Genomic DNA, 24,520 nt, shown 5'->3' with positions numbered 1-24,520 from the left:
AGCTTGCCAATCTTTTCCAGAGCAACCAGCCATCCTCCTCTTTATCCCCTGAGAAACAGCTGATGTGTTCAAACTGATGACCTTGAGGTTAGAAGCCCAAATTCGCAATCCACCATGAGCTAAATCACCAGTGGCTTATAGTGGGTGTCTTATAATTGTTGGGGGTTCTTGAAGTCACCCTGCACTCTGCTGGCAGAGCATTTCCTGACCAGGTGCTTGCTTGGGCCCTATTCAGCCTTGCAGTGTGTGAAAGCCATCCCAGGGACTCCTCAAGCATTCCCCCAGGGATGTCCACGGGCAGCTTTTGAAGGTAGCTTGGCAGGCCAACTGCAGCTTCCCTCCCAAGAAGGGCCACCATCGGAATACTCCTTGGGAGCCACTCTGATGACGATTTCATACCAAATCCTTAAGCATCCTGTTTGTACAGGTTGTGAGCTATGACATTAGAGCTTCCTGGTATGCAAGATGGCTTTCATCACCCTCTCACCCCATTCGCCAAGGTTAAAGGTCTCGGGAAGGTATTTGACTTGGGGCTCAGACTTGGCCTGACTGCTGAGCCAAGATGAGTCCTTTGCTCCAACCACTTAGGAGGCAATCATGGGAGCAACATACCAGGGAAGGGAAGGGAAGGGAAGGGAGAGAAGCAGCAGAAAAACGTTCAGGATCGCCTTTGAATCAGAGAAGGCACCAAGAGAAAAGCTGAATGGTTTTTGAAGGCTTTGTCTGTAATTTTTCTTTTGGGACTGGGGGGAAGGGGCTTGAAGAAATGTTTTAAGTCCATTATTTGTACTCTAGTTGCCTCACAAATGAAACACATTGCCCTTGAGTCAATTCGGACTCCTAGTAATGGCCCTGGAGGGCCATATAGAACTGCCCTGCAATTCAAAGGCTACCATTTTGATGGCAGCAGTCTACCATCGCTTTTTCCCTTGGCACGCCTGGGGAATGGGAATGGCTTCCAGTTTCATTTAGTTCGAAGAAGAGCACTTAACCTCTGCACCATCATCAGGGCTGCGTCCCAAATCAAAAGAGGTATCCAGGAAGGACTTCTTGATGGCACTATGGCTAAAGCACTCAGCTGCTAACCAAATTGGTTAGTGATTGGAACCCACCTGCCTCTGTGTTTGAGAGAGAGAGTAGTCTGGTTTGGTGAAGATTGAGTCTTGGATTGCCTCTGGGGCAAACTCGGTGTGATCACACTGAGTCAGAATCCGCTGGAGAGCAGTAAGGGTTTCTCCTTAAAGAACAGACCCACGTGAATTATTTGACCCTTTGTTACTTTGGACTCCATTCTGACTCATGGCAACCCCATTTGTATCAGAGGCAGAGCTATGTTCATTGTGGTGTTCGTGAATGATGTTTGGCATGTAGGTCACCAGGCCCTTTTCCACACTGTAGTGTGGATTATAGAATCGCATTTCATTCGAACACAACCAGATGAGGGGAATGGTGGTGATCTGGTTTCCAGATGAGGAATCTAAGACTCCCAGTGTTCAAGAGGTGTGTGGGTAGTACAAGTGCTTAATGTGCTTAGCTGTACACTAAAAGGTTGACAGTTCAAGTCTCCCCCAAAGTGCCTTGGACGAAAGGCCTGACAATCTACTTCCTCCAAAACAGGCATTGAAAACTCTATAGAGAGGCACTTGCACCGTGGTGCACCACAAAAACTGGGTGGGGAAGGGGGAATGGTTAGGGGACTTAACTGAATTCACATCTGTTATGAAGAGAAGAACTGGGATTTGGACCAAAGTCTCTTGATTCTAAGCCCAGTGAGTCCATTCCTGTAGAATTTTGTTATAGCTAATATGTTCAAAGCTGTTTATCATACTAACCTTTTTATCCTGAGGTGATAACAAACTAAGCCATTGTGGTGTTATCACTGGGTTTGGCATAACTATTAAATACAGATTCATATTATCTCATCTTTAGAAATGATTCTTTCATATCAAAAGCTTAAGATTTTAGAACCTTTTTGCCAAATAGCATAGCTCAAAGTTTTATTTTTAATAACTCTATTGCGATATCATCCACTTACCATAAAATTCACCCTTCTTAGAGTGTACAGGGGATTTCAGAATAGTCACATAGTTATAAACCCATAACCTCCATGTAATTCCAGAACATTTTCATCACAAGAAATCTGGTTATTTCCAATTTCCTTTTTGCCCCAGCCCCAGACAACCAATAATCTACTTATTACCACTAAAGAATCCCCTATCCTTAATATCCTGATGAATTTCCCTAGTCTGGGCATTTCATGTAAATGAAATCATACAATACGGGTCCTTTTATATCTGGCTTCTTTTACTTAGCATAAAATTTTATGACTTATTTATGGTGTATCAGATATCAACCAACTTCATTCCTTCTTTTTTTATAATTGAATAATATTCCCTTGGGTGACTATGCTCCTTTTACTTATCTGTTCATCAATGGATGAGTTTCTTTATTGATTCTACTTTTTTACATGCTCAATCACTTAGTTTTAGGCAAAACTAAGGAGGTGTGTAAGGAATGAGTTGTGTGGACATTCACTGTAGCAACTTATGAAAGTGAAAATTCCGGGGGCTGGTTCCATTAGCAGACCTCTGGTGGTGTCGTGGTTATGCTCTGGGCTGCTAATGACAAGGTCAACTGTTTGAAACCACCAGCAGCTCTGAGAAAGATGGGGCTTCCTACTCCTCTGAAGATATGCAGGCTCGGCAACTCACTGGGCAGGTCTACCCTGCCTGATAGGGTCACTGTGAGTGGGCATCAACATGGTGGCAGTGAGTTTGAGTTTGGGGATGATGGAATACTAGTGTAAAAGAACTAATGCCACAGAAAAAGGCTGACAATACATTGCTCAGGGACTAAAGGGTGCAAAGCTGTACATAATGTGTAAGTCTACTTTTTAAAATAAAAATCTTTCATGTACCTAGAAATAAAACTGGAATCGTGGGTAACAGCAAACAGTGGTTCTAGGTATATCATGCAATCATGAGTTTGTGTATTTCCTAGGTCTTCCCCACGTTGTTCCATAATGATATAGTAAGCACCCAGTATGTTGCAGACTCTTGTATGCTACATCTGTATTTTGGACCAGGTAATAAAACCCTGAGTGTTATTAGTAAAAACAAAGCAAAAGGGAGAGTAATGGAGTCAGTATAAAACACAAAATCTCATTGCCTCAGAATCTCATGTGAGTCACAACTACTCTTCCACAGACACCAATTTCTGGATGTGACAGGATTTTTTTTTGTGTGTGTGTGTGTGTGTGTGTGTGTGGGTGTGAGAGAGAGAGAGAGAGAGAGAGAGAGAGAGAGAGAGAGAGAGAGAGAGAGAGGATTTTATAAGCACCACTAGTATGTCATGTTTTAATTCTAAATAGATTTAAGATTTACCAATAACAAATACAAGAACCCAAAGAGTAGTTCTGTGCCTACCCTTTTTTCAATGGAATGTCTAGCTATTCTTTTCCTACAGGAAGTGATTGGAAGTGGAATGTGGAGTTTATTTCCGCTTACATGATCTGACATTTCCTGAACTGCAGGATGTTTGAGAGCAAACCAGTTGGCTTTTACTGAAATAAGAATTAATTATGCTGCTACATTGACATAGTGATGGGCCTTTGTAAGAGGACAAAGCTATTCAAGTAGGGAAAAATGAGATGGTTAGCAGGGTGACAGTAACAGAAAGGTCTTGACTCCAAAGAAAAGGACCTCATTAAGCATTGATTATCAGTATGGTGTAAATTCTTTCAGAAAGTGTTACTACATTCCACTCCATTGCTGTGTGGAGGGAATTTAAATCCGTGGGCCATTTACAGCATAAATGAGATTCCTGTGTTGGCAGAATAGGCTAGCCTTGCCTTGGGCTCCATTTGTACACACAAACTTATTCACTTGTTTTGACTGGCTTGTCACATCAAGCCCATCACTACCCCACCCTCACCCCCCAAAAAAAGAAGAAAAAAGAAAAGAAAGGTAAAAAGAGGCAGCCTGAGACACATAAGGACAAGCATTCTGACAGGCTGTTTGGCTCCCCAGGAATGTGTACAGTTCATCTTGGATGCATTTGAGTAACTTTTGTGAGGAAGCTACTGTGGAGAAAACGGAATCTGAAACCAGACCAACCCAAGTGCTTTTCTCTAATTAGATTGAAGTTCCATGAACCTCAGTTGTCTTATCCTTAAAATGGAGCGGATATTGTCTATCTCACAGGAATTTCATGAGGATTCAAAGAAGTCATGTTTGCCATGTGCTCAACCCAGTGCCCTGCACACTGTGAAAGCTCAAGAAACACTGATGTTTTTCCTGCTCTTCCAATGGAATTGAAAGTGGAAAATGGGGAAGATTTCTGTCACATTTCTTCCCTTTCGTGCCTTTCAGATGTGGGGGAGGGTGTGGGGGGGGCGGGGGGCTGCATATGAATGCTTGGTAACAGCACGAAAATGCAAACTCTTACTTGTAGGCCTTAATACTATCTTTTAGCACATTGAAGAAACACAAACATGGCAGACATTGATGGGGAATAAAATAAAATGTAGATAAATCTACAACACAGTGAAGACTTGAAACCATATAGCTGTAACGTCAACAAATTTTCCCTTTTTTATCACAGTCTTTGGCCTTTCATAATGATAAACATACATCTAGATGTTAATATATTTGGCCTCAATATAAGGCATTGTCTGCAATTCTCACTATCAGAAAAAACTTTCTCCAGTAAAGCTCCACAACCCCAGTCTCCCCACTGCTCACCCCTACTGCAAGCGTGCTGCTTTTAATCTATGGGTGGAGGGGTGGAGGGGGGCATACAACGACTACATTACAAACCCGATACTATTCTGGGTAAAATAAAAAGTACGCAGCTCTTAAGAAAGACCTGAGTGGAGGGCAGAGAGGCCTGGTGGTTTTCTGCTGAGAACTTGTCTGTGACTATATTTTAATTGTCCTTGTCGTGAACAAATGAGGATTGTCTATAAAAGGAAGTCCAGATATGTGTCGCAGTTAAATTCGTGGCCCTGCTAATACACAGGAGTAATGTTCCTCATTCCCTAAGAGGAACCAGAAAGGAAACCACATGAAGTAACATTATGACAAATGACCCTGTACTGCAGTGAATTGGGTTGAGGATTAGCCCAAATCAATCGAAACTAGTTTACCAAAAGTGATAGGTGATATGGTACCAAATGTCTTGGGGAGAGGGCAACCCCTTTGACATTAGGTAAAATATCTTATGTTCCCAAAGGAAGACATTTAACAACATGAAAACAATAGATAGACAAAGGGCAGATGTTTCTGTCTCAGATGTCTGGTTGATGTTCGATGTTTTAAAAAACTACAGTAGAATGAGAGACTAACGTATTGAGAGTAGTAAATGAAAACCACCCAACTTAGGTGGGCACAAGCTTTTTACTTGGAGATTTTTTGTAACTTTTCCTTAATTTGACCTCATCCACGAATGAACATCCTGGTGAATTTTCTCCAATTATTGTTTACACTCAACATTCTTTGGATGTTGAATTCACTTTCAAGTGAATACCAGGAGCCAGCTTTGATGTTTGCTTGTTAACATACATATGGCATTGTTTTCATTTAGGTTGATTCTTGTCTATTCATGTGTTAGAGATGCTCTGTCCAGATAAGGCGTCAAAGATAGAGCAGCAACATGTATTGACCAGATGATTTGTGCAAACTACTTAACCTCATTGTCCTGGTTTCTTAGCATATACAATGCAGTGGCATCAACAATCTTGAAGTGTTGCTATAAGTGTGAAAGGAGCCCCGCTGACATAGTAGGTAAATATGTTGGTTGGTAACTGCACGCTAAGCAATTCAAAACCATCAGTCAGAGAACGATGAGGCTTTTACGCCTATAAAAATCTACAGTATTGGGAACTACACGGGCGATTCTACTCTGTCCTGTAGGGTCGCTGTGAATTGGAACTGACTCAATAGCAATGAGCTTGGAATTCAGAAAGGTGACAAATGATTCTTGCTAAGTATAAGGTCAGCATTTCGAAACCACTAACCTCTCTTCAGGAGAAAGATGAGGCTCTCTGCTTCCATAAAGATTTATAGTTTAAGGTACCCAAAGGGGCAGTTTTACGCAGGCCCTCATAGGGTCGATAGGAGTCCAAATCAACTCAATGGCAATGGGCTTTTATGAGGATGAAAAAAAATATGTATGAAATATCTAGTATTGTGCTTATACATTGTAGAAAACCTATAACCATGAGTAACCCTACCCACACCTGTACCTATGATAATTGGGTGAAGAGACATCTGACAAGTGAGTTCTCTGTATCTTTTTCTTGCAACCTGTTAAATCCCAGGAAAGGCCTAGGGCTTTTGCAGGCAAGAAGGAGACACTGAGAAGTGAAGACAAATTGTTTGCATAGATAATTACAACTCCGTAGTCTCATCTCAGAAAAACGAACCCTTTTGAAGGGAATGAGTCAATGCAGTTAGTGAATTTTTTTTTTTTTTGGTTAATGGAACTATTCTCTCTATCCCTCTCCCTCTCCGCCTTCTTCTCCCCTGGAATATAATCCTTTAAATGAGCACCCTTGGACGCTTTTCTAGACTGGGACTTCAAGGAGCTCTGGACCATAGACTTAATAAAGTTCTATGAATGGGCTGTCATTACCATAATAAAGGCTCACTAATCACTGTTGAAAACCACAGGTTAATTATTGCATAAGGGTTGTATAATGTAATTTCAGGAACTAAATTATTGAAAAATTTTAAAAGGCCATTTAACATAACTTTGACACCGAGCCAGAAAGTAGAAGACAGGCTGACTGTACTCACTTTTTTCCCCAGGGATTTAACGAGTCATAGAACACATATCTAAAGCAGTTACTGTGTTGCAGTGTGGAAGAATAACATTTTTTTCAGGCCAAATGGAATTTATTCATGAAAGCTGAGGTTGAATACAAATGTAGGGGTAGAGAGCTGGGGCAAGAACACAGTAATAAGTGTCTTACAAACAGACTTGATAATGGTCACATTGAGAGTGTCTAGATTCTAGAGAATATCCCAATCTTAATTGCTACTCCAATATATTTGCTTTTAAGCTTTCTTCTGCTTAATTGCGTCTATCCTTCAACTGCCTTCTGACACTTTCAAATCCCCTATCTTATTCCCCTACCTGATCTGGCATCCTTTCCACATACATGTGTTTTGTATATGATGGAGCTTCAAACTGTTCATGAAAAAAAAGCCCACAACCCCTTAGTTCCATTGTTCCATGATTTTGGGGGGAAGTTGCTTCAAAGGACTCTATTGTATTAGAAGTTCTTATACACAAATGTCTATCAAGAAACCTACAGCGTCTTGATATGGCCACGCCACGCTGTATGTCAAGATGGAGGGATAGGGAAGATTGTTCAAAGGGGGCGATTTTGCTGATTCAATGGTGTTTCTGATAAAATACCTTTATACCCTTCTGCTGTAATTGTATTGGAAAGCAATACAAGCAGAATCTATAAGTATTGAAAGGCCCCCGAATAAAAACACAGGCAGATTCAAGTTGAAAAGGGGCATACTTAACCTTTTGCAGGTTTTTCAATCTGTTGAGAAGGTGATATATATAAACATTCACACATAGCTGGATTGCTAAACTTAGAACAGAAGACTGTAAAGGCATTTGGGGTAAAGTTCAGAACCTGTCTTTGATGGTTCAGTAGAAGAGGTTTCCAGGGGCCTGGGGCCTCTTGATGAAGAAGATGGATATTGTTTTAAACCATCTGGGCAAGGGAGAGGTGGAAGCAGCTCCAGGCAAGTCTATTCCAGATTTTCGGACCTACTCAGAGTCGGGTTGGAAGTGAATGCTGTCAAGGGATTGGGATGATTCCTCCTCCATCATGCCTTCTGCCTAGAAGCAGGAGTTCCATGTTGACCCCATGGCTCCCAACCTCCCAGCATGGTCACAAGATGGATTAATAGCACAGCCAGCTGGTACATTCTGTCAAAAACCTAAATGTGTAGGGAAGCACCAAAGATTAGTGTTGCAAAATATTTTTATTGTGAGTAGATATGAGTTGAATCCATTAGCAGAATTCAAAAGTAGGGAGAAAGCTGACCGAATGAAGAAGGACCCACTGGTTAAAGCAGGTTATATAGGCTGAGCGCTCCTAACAGTGCTCCTAACAGCCATGGTAATACTCAATGGTACCCAGCAACAACAAAGAGCCTATCCATTGTCCAATGTCTTTCAATAACAAAAATACACAAGTGCCATCAGGATCTCCGGGCTAATTTGTTCAGTGGCCATTTGAGACAAGGTCCAGATTTTAAAAGACTGTTAGCCAGGTCAAGCTTGAGATTAGGAAAAGTGGCAGAAGAAAAATCAACTCAATTGGGCTGCTGGCACTAGTTTCTAAAGGAAGCAGGTCATTGGGTTGTGTTTATTAGAGGCCAGAAAATGGATTGGGAGAGTGTTCTCGCTGGAATCATGGGAGCGGGGGTGGGTGGGTGGGGAGACTCTTATTTGAAGGCCTTGCCCCAAGACTCAGGGAGCCCTAAGTGCTTTAAGAACTCCCTCATAACTGATTACAAGAATCTACGTATAGCCTCCTTCCTGGGGGTGGGGGAGTGGGCACAGAGACGAGGGCCTGGGGAGACGTTGGACAGTGTAACATATGACATAATAATAATTTATGAATTATGAAGGGTTCATGAGGGAGGGGGTAGTGGGGATGGAGGGGGAAAAAGGAGGAACCGATATTAAGGGCTCAAGTAGAAGGCAAAGAAAGGTTTTGAGATTGATGATGGCAACAAATGTACATAGGTGCTTAACACAATGGATGGATGTATGGGTTGTGATAAGAATTGTACAAGCCCCGAATAAACTGATCTAAAAAATACACAAATAAACATATTTTTAAAAAAGGAACTCACTCATAATTAATTGGCCATACATTCCACAGGAAGAAGCCCTGCCTCTGGCTACCTCCCCCTGTCTTGAAGAAACACAGCACCAAGGCAGGGGAGGGAGAGGAGAGGGGACTTCTGGAGTTGTGGCAAAACCTTACTAAAACATCTTCAGATTTTGCAACCTGAGTTACAGGCTTTAAAATGAAAGGGGGCACAACTTTGGAAGGCTCAGCTTGCAACGTGGGAAAGTTGACTTTTCTTGTGGGCCTAGTGCTTGGATCAGCGTCATCTCCTTGCACGTGGAGAGAAATGTATTGTGCCATTTTCACATTTGCAGTAAATATTGTCTCTGACGCTACGGTGAAGGTGGTGATGGGAGACTTAGCTTTTCATGTTCCTCTTTCTGGATCCAGGAAGCAGAGGGGAAAAATAGACAGTACAGCTTCTTAGCTGTTCACTCCTTTGGAACCTTGGGTGTACTTCATCCTGGTGAAACATACAGCATGAGCAACATGAAACCCAGCCTCTAAGTAGTTTTCATTAGTATCCAATTATTAGGTGATTTGGTTGCTCAATGAATGTGCTAATTCATTAACAATTAGGTAAATTAAAATCAATGGAAATGAGTTAAAAATGGAAAATAAAATGCTGCCCGTATTAATGTTAACTTTACAGATGAAAATCCATTTCCTGGCTCCCCTTCCTGTACCCGCCCCCTCTCTTTTTAAATTGCTGTACACAGCACACAGGCAATCAGAGCATTCAGGGTAGATGGTTTTGCTCATTGAAAGTCTCTTTTCTCTCTGGAGATCGGTCCTCCCCTGGAGCATTTCTGCCTGTGTCTCCCAATGAGTGTCAGTGACAAATGGTGTATGTGTACCTAATACTGATGGGTGCAGGGAAGTGTTGGTGGAAAAGCCCTTTGCAGGCCTGGGCAGGACCCAAGGGGGCTTTGTAGCATTGGGATGGGCTGAGGTTTGATTCCCTGCTGATCTGCAACTGCAACCTAAGTGTTTAACAAGCTTGCCTTTTGGGGTGAAATATCTCAGTGCTGAGAGTTTCTCAAATGATTGTCAATTGGTCAGCGACTTTCAAAGTGCATCACTTGCTGTTAAGAAGTAACTTTGCTGGGTTTCTGAAATAATTGACTGTGTTTAGAAGATAGCAGTGTGGATCAAGCCAAGGTAATGTTGAACTGGACAGGTGATCTGAGAGTTTGGGGCATGTTAATTGTACAATAATATCGACAAGTCAGAGTGATGCTTTCAAGACAAAGTGCCTCCACATATTTGAAAATAGCTTCCTCTCAGCATTACACGAAGGGATTTGTAAACATATACGACATTCTCCTCGTTCTCATTGGGGTTCTTTGCATTGTTGTCAAGGATTTTCCCTTCCCGATGGTTGACTAGAAACCCTCTACAATTTCCCGAAATAATAACCTTGTTTCAGCACAGGAAGCCACCATATACAATTCCCCCATGTTTTTGACTAGGAGATTGGCTTAGCAAAACTAAACAGGTATGCAAGGTGACTATCCATTTGACTTGATATTTTAAAAAAACATCAGTATAGGTAGTCCTGAGTTTATGACACATTCAAGTTCCAAAGAACCATACTCAAAACGAACTGCCTGTTTTACTTGTGCCTCTTTTCCCTACGTGCTGTCTCCCAATTCCTTGTACATCTTAGTAACTATGTGCTGCAGCACCTCAGTTGCTAAGATGTTTTATATAATGCTCTAACTCCCAAAGACAAATAAAATTTGGCATTTTAAAGATCCTGATCATCAAAGGAAACACTAATGAAAATGGGGCAAAGGGGGGGTGTTTGACTTTCATTAGGACTGATTTATGCGAGAGTCTTTGTAAAGGAATCCCAGCTTAAGGTGGGGAGTATGACTACTCAAATCAGGAAGATTGTTAGTGTTGTAATCTCACCCAGTGTGGAGCTGGAGCTGTAAGATGCAGCCCATAGGTTTTTGATCTTTACTATGTGGTGCCTTCAAATTGGTGACTTGCCAGGGTGGGCTCACATTTCTGAGAAACTGCCTGTAGCCTTACAGTAACATCAGTATTTAGCTTTCAGCTCACATTAATAGGCTGTTGAAAGTTCAAGCGAATGTTGTTGAGGTTGAGTGAGTGAAAAAATTCTTTAATAGCATCCGTTAAGTTTAAGAGGGGATCATTCACTGCTAGCTTATATCAGGATATCTAATTTCTCCTCCAAGACCTGAGCTAATTTTCTATCACATGAGGGTCAGATTACCAGTTAACTCAAAGTCAGCTACTGTGCTCATAAAGGTTGTGTTTATTTTCCCTCTTTCCGGTCTATGGCCATAAATCTTAGGCTGGAAGCGTCACTGGAGTGTGTCTTCCATTGACAGGGCTTTCTCTTAATGGACTTGGCCTGTTTCCTTCCTCCCTTGTAGATTCCGTTAGAGGACAGTAGGAGCCCTGGTGTTGCAGTGTTTAACATGCCCTGCTGTTCAAAGAAAGGTTAGTGGTTCAAACCCACCAACCATAGGGATTCCATCTTAAAGCTCTAAAGTAATTGTAAAGATATAGAATGATATATTCCATCAGAAGATGTCAGCCTCCATAACCTTGTGGAGCAGTTCTACTCTGACCTAGAAGATCTGAAGTATGAGTCGGAAGCAACTTGATGGCAACAGAAAAATCCTCTTGAAGGAAAATGGTTGATGTTTTCCAAAAATATTTTAAACAACTTGCAGTGCATGAAAAAGGAAGGGATTGGTAGTGAAGCGAGGTCGTGGCTGCAGATTCACTGGGCTGACCCAATTCTGGTCAGACATCAACTCTCTCAGTGTATGTTAGACGGAGGGGACCCCTGGTGGCATCATTTTTTATCTTTCATGGAGAAGTCATTGAAATGCTCACGGAGTTGTTTGGTTTGTGCATTTGGCATGTGTTAGGCATCCCCCAGTACCCTAAATCCTCTTTAGACACGTGGATTTTATACAAGAAATGGACCTGAAAAAGCCAGGCTGGAAATTTGGGAACATTTTCTTACCTCCTGGAGTGGGTGTGGGGAAACAAAGCAATTAAGCCCATGCAGATAAGTGACTGATGATCTCACCTGCTTTCTTCAGTTTTAAAGCCAACTCCATGCATATACTCTGGCCCTTTCTCTGTGAGGTTGCGCCAATCTTAACAATGCCCCAGTAATCCAGCGAACACATTGTAAAATTCTTTGGTGTTACTAGGTGTTGTTGAGTCGATGCCAACGTATAACTATGCCCTGTGACAGAGTGCACCTTCAATTTAGAGTTTTCTTGCTTCTGATCTTCGTAAGGGAACTCTGGCGGTGCAGTGGTGACACTTTGATCTCCCGTACCCTCCGAAAAGTCAGCAGTTTGAAACCACCAGCCACTCTGTGGAAGGTGGGGCTTTCTACTCCTGTGAAGCGTTCCAGTCTCCAAATTGGCAGGCAGTGGGCTGAGTTGTTTAATCTGTGTAGGAGCAGGTGGTCAGTTCCTTCTCCCACAAAACAGATGTGTTCGAACCGCCAACATTTCAGTTTGCAGCCAAGGAGACATTTGACTCATATAATTTTCCAGCAGTGTTCACTTCTCCACCGGTTTAGAAATGTGCAGTTGGCTTTGTGGATCGGAAGGCTTGTTACTGATGGCAGAGAGATACACAGCCTGTGTCTTCATTCATCTGTCTTTGTGACCTGAAACATCACTTTCGAACCGGACCCTCAATTCCTGGCTGGCTCTTCTTTGAGTCTTTTTCAAACTCCTTTAGCCACGTGGACATTCCAGTTGTGCATTGCATTGGGCCAAATATAGTGACACAGCCTTACACGCCTTATAAAACCAAGGTATGTACACCTAGAATAAACGCTTAAGGAGTTTGCCACCACCTCTGACCTAGCCTATCAGTTATGGAAGAGGAGGTGTTAGGGGGAAACACCAGAAATGCATTTTCAGTGTGGCTCTTTCTCAGCATGCTTCTTTACAGAAGTAGTTTCAACAGTGGGGATCTAAGACTTCTCTACCCTGATTTATCTGAGCTCACTCATACTGTTGTCACTGAGTTTATGACCTTCAATTTTACAAACATCTCATGTAATTTCTAAAATGGATGTAAGGAGGGAATAGTACTTGTCTTTTTTTCATCATACAAAGGCAGTGCATGCTTTTCTTTGAAAGAAAATTTAAAGATTGGAAAAGTATCAAGAAGAAAATAAAAATTGCTCATAGTTCCCCACTAAGATAACAGTAGCTATTATATTGCTTTATTTCCCTTGCGTCTGTATGCGTGTGTTGTAGTTTGTAATGTTATATGTATTGCTTTTGCTTATTAATATCACTATTAATTTATTGTGTACATTCTCAGTTATTCAATATTTGTCTCATTTTTAAATTGCTGCATATTGTTATTATTGGTTCCAACCCATAACGACCATATGTACAACAGAATGAAACATGGCCTGGTCCTGTGCCATCCTCACAATGCTTGTTATGTTGGAGGCTGTTGTTGTAGCACCTTGTAATGCTCATAGCACCTTGTGATGCTCGCCCTCTTTTTCACAGATCCTCAACTTTACCCAGCCTGCTGTCCTTTTCAAGGGACAGATCCTTCTGACAAAATGTCCAAAGTATGTGAGAAGAAATCTCATCACCCTCACTTCTGAGGCTCATTCGGGTTGTATTTCTATTTTTTGGGGTAAATTTAAAAAATCATTTTATTGGGGGCTCTTACAGCTCTTATAACAATCCATACATCCCCTGTATAAAGCACATTTATACATATGTTGCCATCATCCTTTTCAAAACATTTTCTTTGTAGTTGAGCCCTTGGGATCAGCTCCTCCTTTTCCACCCTCTCTCTCCCTGATGAACCCTTGATAATTTATAAATTATTATTATTTTCATATATTACACTGACCACTGTCTCCCTTCACCCACATTTCTGTTGTTCATCCCCATTGGAGGAGGGGCAGTGGTGGTTTATGTCAATCATTGTGATTGGTTCCCCCTTTCTCCCCCTTCTCCCCCCACCTTCCCCTACCCTCGTGGTATTGCTACTCCCATTACTGTTCTGGAGGGCTTTATCTGTCCTGGATTCCATGTATCGAAAGCTCTTATCTGTCTGGTTCTGCTTCTTATGAGACAGACTTGTCTGTCTTTTTTGGCAGTTTGTGGTACTCTCAATATTCTTCGTCAGCACCATCATTCAAATGCATTGATTCTTCTGCAGACCAGCTCTCACATACATAGGAGGGGGTGAAAATACACGAGTCAGCTGCATCTTAATCCCCAAAGTGACCTCTTTGCTCTTTAACACTCTTAATAGGTCTCGTGAAGCAGATTTGTCCAATGTGATAAGCCATTGCAATATGAGTGTTGATGTGGATCCAAGGAAGAGGCAGAAATATTGGGCTGCATAATTTCCCAAATACAGACTAAGAATAATTACTTTGCATTCGATCACCTCTTTAGATGTTTTCTGACTTTCATAATTAATGCGATGATTAGTATTCTAATGAGTATTGATATTTGGGTGTACTTCTGATTCTTTTGCCAAGATAATTAGATGTAAAACGTCTGTCCATGAAAAGAGTCAGTGACAAGTTTGCCAAATAGCACTTGGAAAAAGGTGGTTCTATGTAGTCCTGGCAGCAGGATAAGACAAAAGGTCAGGTCTAGAGCGATTCAAGACTTGCCTAAGGTCACATGAACAAAGTGACTTGTCCTTTGATTTTCTGACAGCAACCTTCTTTTTAATCTACCTCTGTTGAAATAAAACTTAGCGACAGCCAGATCGGCAGTGATTGCACTGTGCTCTACATGCAGGAAAATGTCATGCTGCTTTGCCCTGGAAATCAAGTTCCTTCTATTATTATTTACAAACTCTAATGTGTTTGGAATTTGATGTATAGTGAGGACTGAAAAAAAGAATGCATGGCTCACTTCCCAAAGAATCCCAAAGGCAGTCTTTTATATTTTCAATATGTTTTCTGACTTTCACCTGTAATCTCCACTATAGAGGTTATGCTTAATGCAGAAATAATAGCCTAAAGTGATTTTCTTGTAGCTTTTTGGTCACCAAAAGCTGGTTTACACTCTTATTCTTTATTATTAAGTAATAGTCTCCAAGTCAACATCAAGATGCTGAAAAAGATTACTTCTGTCAAGATCAAGTCCACTCTGAAACATAATAGGTGACCCTTAACATCGACAAAATGAACGGAAACTTTTGTTAACTCTCATTTTTGGCAGAAGAAGGGGAAAAACCCATTTTTTATTGCAGGACTCCTAAATGAGATGGGGTATAATAGTAAAAGATAGTATCTCTAAATGGAAAATAACTAAAGGGAACATGGGAATGAAAACAAACACTTAACCCCCATGCCACCCCACACCCGCCATACATAAACAAAATAATACTGCCAAAAGGACAGACTGCATCAGTTGTCTTCATTTCTTTCTCATTGCACTTAATCCTGCAACAGCTTAGCACTACGATGCTCTTTGTCTAAGGAGAGCTTCCTCACAACTTCTAGGTCGCATATGTGTCATTTTGGAACTCTGTTCAAGCCCTCTTGTTCTTGGCTTTAGAGAATCAACATGATAACATTGTTTTGCTTTCAGAGATTCAAGTAGTTAAGACAGCCATTGGAATGAAAATAATCTGATTTGAAAGCCAGGATAAGATATATATATATATATATAGCTTTTTAAAAATCATTTTATTAGGGGGTCATACAACCCTTGTCACAATCTATACACAAATCAATGTGTCAAGCACATTTGTACATATGTTGCCAACCTCCTTTTCAAAACATTTCCTTTCTACTTGAGCCCTGGGTATCAGCTTCTTATTTTTCCCCTCCCTCCCCCACCTTCCCTCTCTCATGAACCCATGATAATTTATTTTTTAAAAATGTATGTCTTACACTGACTGCTGTCTCCTTTCACCCACGTTTCTGTTGTCTGTCCCCCTTGGAGGGGGTTATATGTAGATCCTTGTGGTCAATTCCTCTTCCCCCCCGCCCACCCACCTTCCCCTTCCCCTTCCCCTCTTGATATCGCTACTCTCATTATTGGTCCAGAGGGGTTTAGCTGTCCTGGATTCCCTCTGTTTCCAGCACTTATCCGTACCCATGTACATGTTCTGGTCTAGCTGGGTTTGTAAGGTAGGATTGGGGTCATGATAGTGGGCAGGGAGGAAGCATTTAAAGCACCAGAGGGAAGTTGTATATTTTATTGTTGCTATACTGCACCCTGACTGGCTCGTCTCTTCCTTGTGACCCTTCTGTGAGTGGATGTAGGAGTGTATTTTCTGTAGCACATGCTCCCCTCAATTATTCACCTGTTTAGGTTCCAAAGACCAAGTCATTAATGTGAACATCATACAATGTGAACATTGATACAAGTGGAAGGGGACTGACTGCATCATTATATAATAGTCAAAGTACATCATTACATTGGGCATAGTGGTTGCAAGTTGGGCTGCTAACTGCAAGGCTAGTCATTTGAAACCAACAGCCAGCTCCTGGGAAGAAAGACGATAGGGCTTTCCACTCATAAAAAGATAGTTTTGTGGCCGCAGAGGGGCAGTTCTACCCTGTCTGCCCTATAGGATTGCTCAGTCAGAATTGACTCAATGGCAGAGAGTTTGGTTTTAGATTTTTGTCACAGGCTGTGTTATTCCTGTCTTACACCTCCTTGTTCATTTTTGCCAGATGTACTCATACTTCATTAATGTTAAAAAATGGTAATGATACTTACTATTCTCCTAAATGTGAAATGTCTGATAATGACACAGTTGATAAGTGAACGCAATTGTATTTCCTTATCTGGGAGCTCTGCACGCTTCTCATCTCCCCATCTCAAGTATTTAGTAAAAATCATTGCATTTGGGATGAGGGGTGCATTCATGGAGGCCTTGTTATTTTCCTTTGTGGGAGAAAGCCCCCCAAGTGTTAAGAGGGTCTACCTTCTGTTTCAGACATTTCGAATCATATAGGGGTCTATTTAAAATTAATTTTGCTGTGCATGACAAAAATTAAAACATGCCTAAAATTATGATCATGTTACAGTAATTGCCAAATATGGTAATGTTCCTCAGTCACATTGTTTTGTGTTGATTGAACAACCTTTGAGGTAGATGACTTTAGTAATAAAAGTCTAAATGGCTTACTAATATTTCTGAATGTAGCAGTTCTTCGATGTTTCATCAAAGTGCTTTTTTTATTTTTCATCAAGCCGCCTTTATTGAATTCAGATAGTGATAATGTAAGGGTTTTTGTCACTTGTCCATTTTCAGACCACAGGAGCAACATTTTCAGTGTGTTCATTTGCCATTTTATTCTCCGAATTGTCTGTGTTAAGGTAAGCATCTTGAGACAATGATTGATGGGTTCATTCAATCAACAAGTTTTTATTGAGCACCTACAAAATACCAGCCAGTGGCCTAAGTATTATGAGAATGATATAGAAGATACAGTTTTTCTTCGCCATCTATGGTTGACAAAAATGATGTGCTCAAACCATCTTTTTTTTTGGACGGATCCTGGATGATGGGGAAGCTGCTGATAATAAGATATCAGATCCTGTTTAATCCATCCTAAGTAGGTATGATGACCAGAGCAGAATCTTGGATCTTGGCAGTGAATATGAGTTTGGCAGATGTGAAAGAAACCATTTGGTCTAAAATAAAAGAGAACCTTTCAAGGGGAATAGTGTAACGGGAGAGAAAGTTGAAAAGGCAGGAGGGAGTGACAGAGTACTTATACTTCCATTAGGCATTTAGGCAATATGATTCAATTAAAAAAAAGAACTTTTCCAATTCAAAGCAATACCCAAGCAACAAAAAAATTTTTTTTCTAGTTAATCTGTGTAGCATGTGGCATCTTTAACGAACTCTTCAGGGTGTCTTAAATTAAATAGGCCCCTCTTTAATCTCTGCATATGTCATGTGGGCCACCCATTGAGACCAGTTGGATCCACTGGAAATGAAAGACTTGTATTAGAATTGCCCACGTGGCTAAAACTTCTTTGGCTCCTCTGACCAGCTGTGTGTGATTTGAAACTCGTTGCTCTTTAGTTAATAGATGTAGTATGTATTTCTGGATGTTTGAAAGTCAAAGTCGTCAGCTCTTAACATGAGACCCCCAACTAGCCCGTGGCATCCCTGAAAGGGGTGCATAATGTTTCAACAGAAATTTATTATTTTCTGTAAATAAAAACTTTCCCTGTAGTTAGTGATAGCAACCAACTCCACGCTGACAAGCCTAGCTTGTTTTCAGGTGACATCTCATAACACCACCATGCAAGGAAGCAAGACCAGATCCCGCATCACCCTCACAGTGGTTCCTAATGAGCCATTTGTTACAGACACTGTGTCAATCTATCCCAGCAAGGACTTTCCTCTTTTTCACTGCCCCTCCACTTTTCCATTCACATGATGTTCTTCTTCAGCGACTGGTCTCCTGTTAACATGCCCAAAGTCTGTGAGATGAAGTATCGTCATCCTTGCCTCTAGGGAACATGCTGGGTAAATGTCTTCCAAGATGGAGCCCCTGTAGTTATAGCAACTAAAATTTTTTTAAAGGCAAGTCTACTTTACATCTATCAGTATACCTTCTGGGCTAAAATTCTATGCTAATTTACTTTGTGTCATTACACAACTATAAGGAGGAATTGAATCACATGGTCTTAAAGCATATGCGTCATCTGCGTCTGCTCTAATTTTCATTGTTGCTTATGTTTTCATAGTCACTGTTTTTGTAAATGTTTTGATGTTTTAGCTACAAAATTGTAGTAATTAGTATTTATGAAGCCATATTAATAAGTTTTTTTCAAAATTTATTTATTTATTTATTTATTTTTTATTTTAACAATTTATTGGGGACTCAAACAACTCTTACCACAATCCATACATATACATACATCAATTGTATAAAGCACATCCATACATTCCCTGCCCCAATCATTCTCAAGGGATTTGCTCTCCACTTAAGCCCCTTGCATCAGGTCCTCTTTTTTTTTCCCCCTCCCTCCCCTTTCCGCCCTCCCTCATATGCCCTTGGTAATTTATACCTCGTTATTTTGTCATATCTTGCCCTACCCGGGGTCTCCCTTCCCCCCTTCTCTGCTGTCCCTCTCCCAGGGAAGAGGTCACATGTGGATCCTTGTAATCAGTTCCCCCTTTCCAACCCACTCGCCCTCATTAATAAGTTTTGATAATGAAGTAGTAAAGGAAAAGAACTTGAAAAGATAACAAAATGGCTTTCTTCTACTCAATTATTAATAATATGGTAATTCATTTGAAGAACAAAGCTTACAAAGCAATTTTATTGCCAGTGTTCATACCATCTAAGAAATATTACAAATTGGGCTGATAGGGGTGTTTGTGGCTAATAGTAGCCAACTGCTACAGGCGTTTCTTTAAGGTCTACAAGAAATGGCCAGTAGATGAGACCAAATGGGGCAAGGACGTGGGGTGCAAGCACAGGCCCTTTGGAAGTGAGAGAACACTCAGATTGTAGAGCCTGAAGCCTGTGATGAGATGTACAATAGCTTAGCATGGCTCCCTTCAAACTTTCACAAACACAAGTACCCTTGCCTCAGAGACACGAGCTTCAGTGTAACCCGTTCTTCTAAGAGTACAAGCTCGTCCCATGCCTGGACACCTTGGAAGAGGAATGAATGCAGACACGTGGAAGAAACTGAAGGACAAGTTTGCCCCCAAGCGTCTTGTGTGAGGTCCTTATCTCACCCATGTACATTAGTGTAGGGTCTTATGCATTGATGTCATAAATAAAACCAACCTGGTTCCACCTCCCCCCCAAAAAGAAATACTACATTTAAGCCATTTACGATTATATTTCTCAAATAATGTTCTATGATAAAGATTAATAATCATCATTACTAAGGGTTCTGTATATCCAAGAGGAGGTCCTTGGGAGTAGGGGAGATGACTGTAATCATCATCACATTGGGTGGCACCAATCCTAACAATGTCACTGCCAAAGACAGAGCAGGGTCTGTCCTTAACATATCACTTTTCTCTAGGCCACTGCCTTCATCTGTCATGTTCTTTAAAAGCAAGGCTCTAGAACTTTAATCCTTTACATCAGTATTCTAAGGTGAATGCCTGATGCTTTGTATTAATGGCAATGAAGCAGTGGTTGGGCGATTGCAAATGGCAGATGATGAATGACTCATTTATGTGTGACTTAGAAAGTCTGTTTATACTTACATTTGACTATGGGCAAGTCTGATTTTGAAACGCACTTTCAAACTAAATAATGAAGTCATACTGTAAAGGTCGCACTGGAGCTGCTGAGAGGCTGGCCAATTTCCTGCAACTTGCTCCACGCTGGAGAGAGAATAAAAACATTGCCTGTTGTCAACTTCGTACTACCATAGCATCATTCTAAGTGTGGCTGACACGTAGAGCTGAAATGTTTTATTCTGTGCCTTACAGCCATTTCCTCTTCATTTGTCCTCAATAAATTGGGAAAAGGATCCCAATCAGAGGATTTCAAAGGAAAGAGTAGGAGTGTTGGGGATAGGGAACTATAGGGAGAGAAATATAAGCACAGGATAGAAGGATCAGTGTGTAATGACAAATACATTTTTAAAAGATTGCATGAAATAAAAAGGTTGAGGCAACACCAAGATAATGCTCAAGAAGTTAATGGTCAAATCAAATGGTGAAAGTCCCACAGAAGGAGAGAAATGGTTTCTGCGTGATAAAGAAATGGAATGGTTTATGCACTCCCAAAGTGCAACTGTGAAAGATTTGCGGGCAGCAGATGACTAGAGAGCAGGGAATTAAGGGGTTGTAAAAGCATTCTTGAACAACCCAATCCGAATATTCTTGTTCCTTAAGTGAGGCCTCAGAATTCAAAGTAGGAATATATTGTTAGTCATTTAGGGTGTACAAATTCAACCCCAAGTAAACCTTTCGGCCCTCTTCTTGGGTATTCTTAAAATCAAAACTAGGTCATTTTTCTAGGCTTTCTAAGAGTTTGCTTCTGAAGAGCAGACATTGATTTGAAAGGAGACCCCACACTATTCAATAAATCTTTGTGGATTGAACTATATCAATTTGTTTCACCCTGTTTTGGGGGAACTCTGTATTTTCAGCACTCGGCACCACTTGGTTTAAATAATGTACCGCATCCATGGCCACTATTATTTACTTTAAGCCTATTGCTGTTCATTTAGTTGCAAAAGTCATCCTTATCTCTACTGTATTTGGTGCAGCAGTTCAATTCACCTCACCAATATCCATTATTAATTGATAGATTGGTCATGTTTCTTCTCAAGGTCTATCTGTTCAGATTGGTGTGACTGAGGATAGTACTTTACCCTCACCTTGAAGCTCGTCAAACTTTGATGTTCCCTCCTCCAGTCTTGGATTTTATTATTTATAATCCTTGCATTACACAGGCTGGTGTGTTTCTTTCATGTGGACTTAGCTACCACCTCATATATATGGCTGCTTGTTTTAAGTCAAATTGGCTGCTTTTTCAGAAGAAGATTACCAGGCCTTTCTTCAAGGCACTTCTGAGTGAACTCAAAAATGTCTTCTGTATCACATCACTTGTTGGGCCCTTTTTCGGTCCATAAGATCATTGCTTTCATTCCTGAGCTCCATACTGTTCATTTTAAATACTGTGTGTATGACTTGAATCTCGGTGTCATTCATTGAGTTTGAAGGAGACAAACACATTAGGACTGATACAATACTGCCTACACAGTTTGTTGGCTGGCCAGCCGAGGGGCTAGCAGAATTCTCTGTGGTATTTGTTCATTCCTAGAAGGATAGCAAGGGTGAGTATTTATGTTGCCACCATTTTTTAATTTATTAACCTTTTATTTTACTTTTGCAGTAAACGTATGGGATGGCAGCCTGCCAGGGCCTATTAACCAAAGCTTATAAGACTGTGTGGTTGAGATTCCAGCCGTCTTTTCCCCGTGCCATTCCTGCCAGTTCGATGACTTTCACTAGAGGGCTATTTTATGAGGGTATAAAAACTTCTTAGCAAATTCAGCTTTTTATTAGTCACTGCACAGCTCCTATTTCAGGAAAACATTCTGTACCAGGAAATATAAGGGAAAGGAAAGACTTTAAAGCTATTATAGGCATCCCTCACTGTGGGCGCCTTTTAAACATGTTAGCTATTTTGGCAGTTGGCACTAAGTGAGGGAGACAGTCATCACTCCGAAGGGTTGGTTTTAACATCTGTGATTTAGGGAAAAGAAGTGAGGCAGGATAGTAATAAATGCCCCGGATGCAGGGTGTTTAAGTCGAGCATTGTAGGAAGCAGTGGCAGTAGGGGTCTTTTAAAGCAACATGTAGTTAAGCCCAAGACAGCGAAAAAGACTGAAGGCAAAAAAGAGGCAGTATTTGAAGTCAGTGGCCAATTGAAGTTCTGGACGTCGCAAATGGTTAATGTGCCCTTCTGCTAACCAAAAGATTAAGGGTTTAAGTCCACCCAAAGGTGTCTTGGAAGAAAATTATGGCAAATGTCAGCCATTGCATACCCCATGGAGCAAATTTCTATTCTGACCCGGGTGGCCTCCCCTGAATTGGAATATATCCAACAGTGACCAGTGTTCAGAAACAGGGAAAGGTATGGTGATGATGTGAGTTGAAAATGAAACATCAGTGGGAGCAGTAAGCATCATGGAGTGGCCACTACAAAATAGGGAGAAGGATGAATTAACTTTGGTCATGGCAACTTTGCAATATGGGAGTTCCTTCTATAGAGAGATGTCTGTGAAAAATGTAGAAATATAAGCCTGAAGGACTGGCGAGAGCTCTGGAGAGTAATGAAAGAGATTGAGGTGTAATCTAGATAAGGAACCAAAATGGAAATCATGAGACTAGAAGAGGTTGCCCACGGAGTGCTTTTAGGAAACACCCAGTGAGGAAATGGTCACAGAATTGGAATGACGAATCTTGGGCCGAGAAATGGAAGAAGGAACAGTGGGGGCTTCATATAGGTTGTGGAAAGATTTCGTAGATTTTTAATTTCACTTTTCCCACATACTTCTTTAGGGGATTGAGTAGTGACCATCAAGTTAGTAATTCTCTAGTCATAATTGACACTGGAGGAACCAGGTATCATGAGAGTGATGGGCATGGAAACAATATTGATAAGAATGGAAGAAAGAAATGTTGGTTTCTCTTTCGCCTATTTAAAGGTGTAGAGGAGGAAAGTGTGGCAGCTTGAGACAGAAGAGGAGAAGAGATTAGGTGAAAAGATGAAAATATTAATACGGACAGCTAGAGCATCTTAGGAAACCACTGCATTATCCCCTCTCAATTTTATCAGATAAAATGTGCACAATTTTAACAGGTAAAATAAAAAGAAATCTTTGCTAAGAATGAAGAGGCACAATGGGGACTTTGACTAGGTAAATAGTAATGATGTGTGAAAAAAGCATGAGTCCATACTGTGCTATCTTGTGCAGTAGGCTCAGCTGTGTACATGCATACATGGCATGTCAACTGTAATTATCAAATCAGCTACATAATTTTGGATGCCTTTTGTGTGTTTTGCTTTTTGGTTTTCTATAATGCACACGCTGTAAATTTTTGCAAAGAAATGAACATGTTATTTTTACAACGTGCAAAGAGTCCCCATTGCTTTTGGACTAGAGTTAGTACACACACACACACACACACACACACACACACAGAGTGAGGAGGACTGGTTTAGGGACCAGGAAAGAATGGGAAAGGGGAGTAATTTAGATACTGGGAAACAATGCATTGTAGTTGTTGTTAGTCAGCTATGACTCATGTACAACAGAAGGAAACATGACTTGCTTTTTCTACTTCTTAAACTGTTAGAGTCTGGGAAAGCCACAGGAACAGTTATACCCTCTCCTTCCTATAGGGTCGCTGTGAGAATAGGCATCAACTCGATGGCAGTGAATTTGTTTTCTCGTGTTTTTGCCATCTTCATGATCAAGTCCATTTTTGCTGCCACTATGCATTTGAGGGGCTCCCCTTCCATCCAGCATTATATCAGTAAGTATGTAAATGTAGTGGGAACTGAGAAAACCAATGGGCAACAGAGAAAGGTCGAGGCAATGAAGTCTTTTAAGAGACTACCAAGGAGCACATGCAAGTTCAGTGCTCCTCTGCTAATGAAAAGGTTCATGGTTTGAGCTGGTCCTGTGTTTCCACCAGAAGAAGACGTGGCAATTTGTTTCCATTCTGCTTCTCTAAGGCTCATAGCCCGGACAGCTCTATCAGGGCAGTTCAACTGTGTCACACGAGGTCGGTATCAGCTGGAATCCACTCAGTGGCATCCAACAACTACTACCAAGACCATTGGATATTTGGAATGTGGGAATTGTTGACTTAAATTGTACATAGATTTCTTTCACAGCCAATGAGATAAGTGATCTTATCCAAGTGGCTTGAAAAAGGGCTTTCAGCCCTCCACCTCCTAACTTACACTTGCCAGAGTGATGGTGAGTATATCATCTCTATAAAGAAGCTGAGTTGAATTTCTATATGAAATCCTCCACTCACCCCCTGTAGAAGGCACTCTCCTCCCCTATCCTTTGGAAAGTTCAAGTCTGGGCCCACTCTGAAAGTGCAGGCGGTGCCATTCAAGCTTGAAATGTGCTTGTGTTGCCATGGTTTGGG

The 24,520-nt window shown here is 41.1% G+C and overlaps 1 protein-coding gene and 1 pseudogene across 2 annotated transcripts in view; both read left to right on the top strand.

Moving 5' to 3' along the window:
* GPC3 (glypican 3) overlaps positions 1 to 24,520 on the top strand; it is a 444,594-nt gene that overhangs the window by 104,257 nt on the left and 315,817 nt on the right. The gene's annotated exons all lie outside the window — the stretch shown is intronic.
* Positions 6,219 to 19,604, top strand: LOC142434735 (ubiquinol-cytochrome c reductase complex assembly factor 2 pseudogene; annotated as a pseudogene).

The sequence above is a fragment of the Tenrec ecaudatus genome, chromosome X, assembly GCF_050624435.1.
Source record: "Tenrec ecaudatus isolate mTenEca1 chromosome X, mTenEca1.hap1, whole genome shotgun sequence".
Classification (NCBI taxonomy): domain Eukaryota; kingdom Metazoa; phylum Chordata; class Mammalia; order Afrosoricida; family Tenrecidae; genus Tenrec; species Tenrec ecaudatus.
The sequence above is the reverse complement of the archived record's forward strand: the minus strand, read 5'-3'. Positions and strand labels throughout refer to the sequence as shown.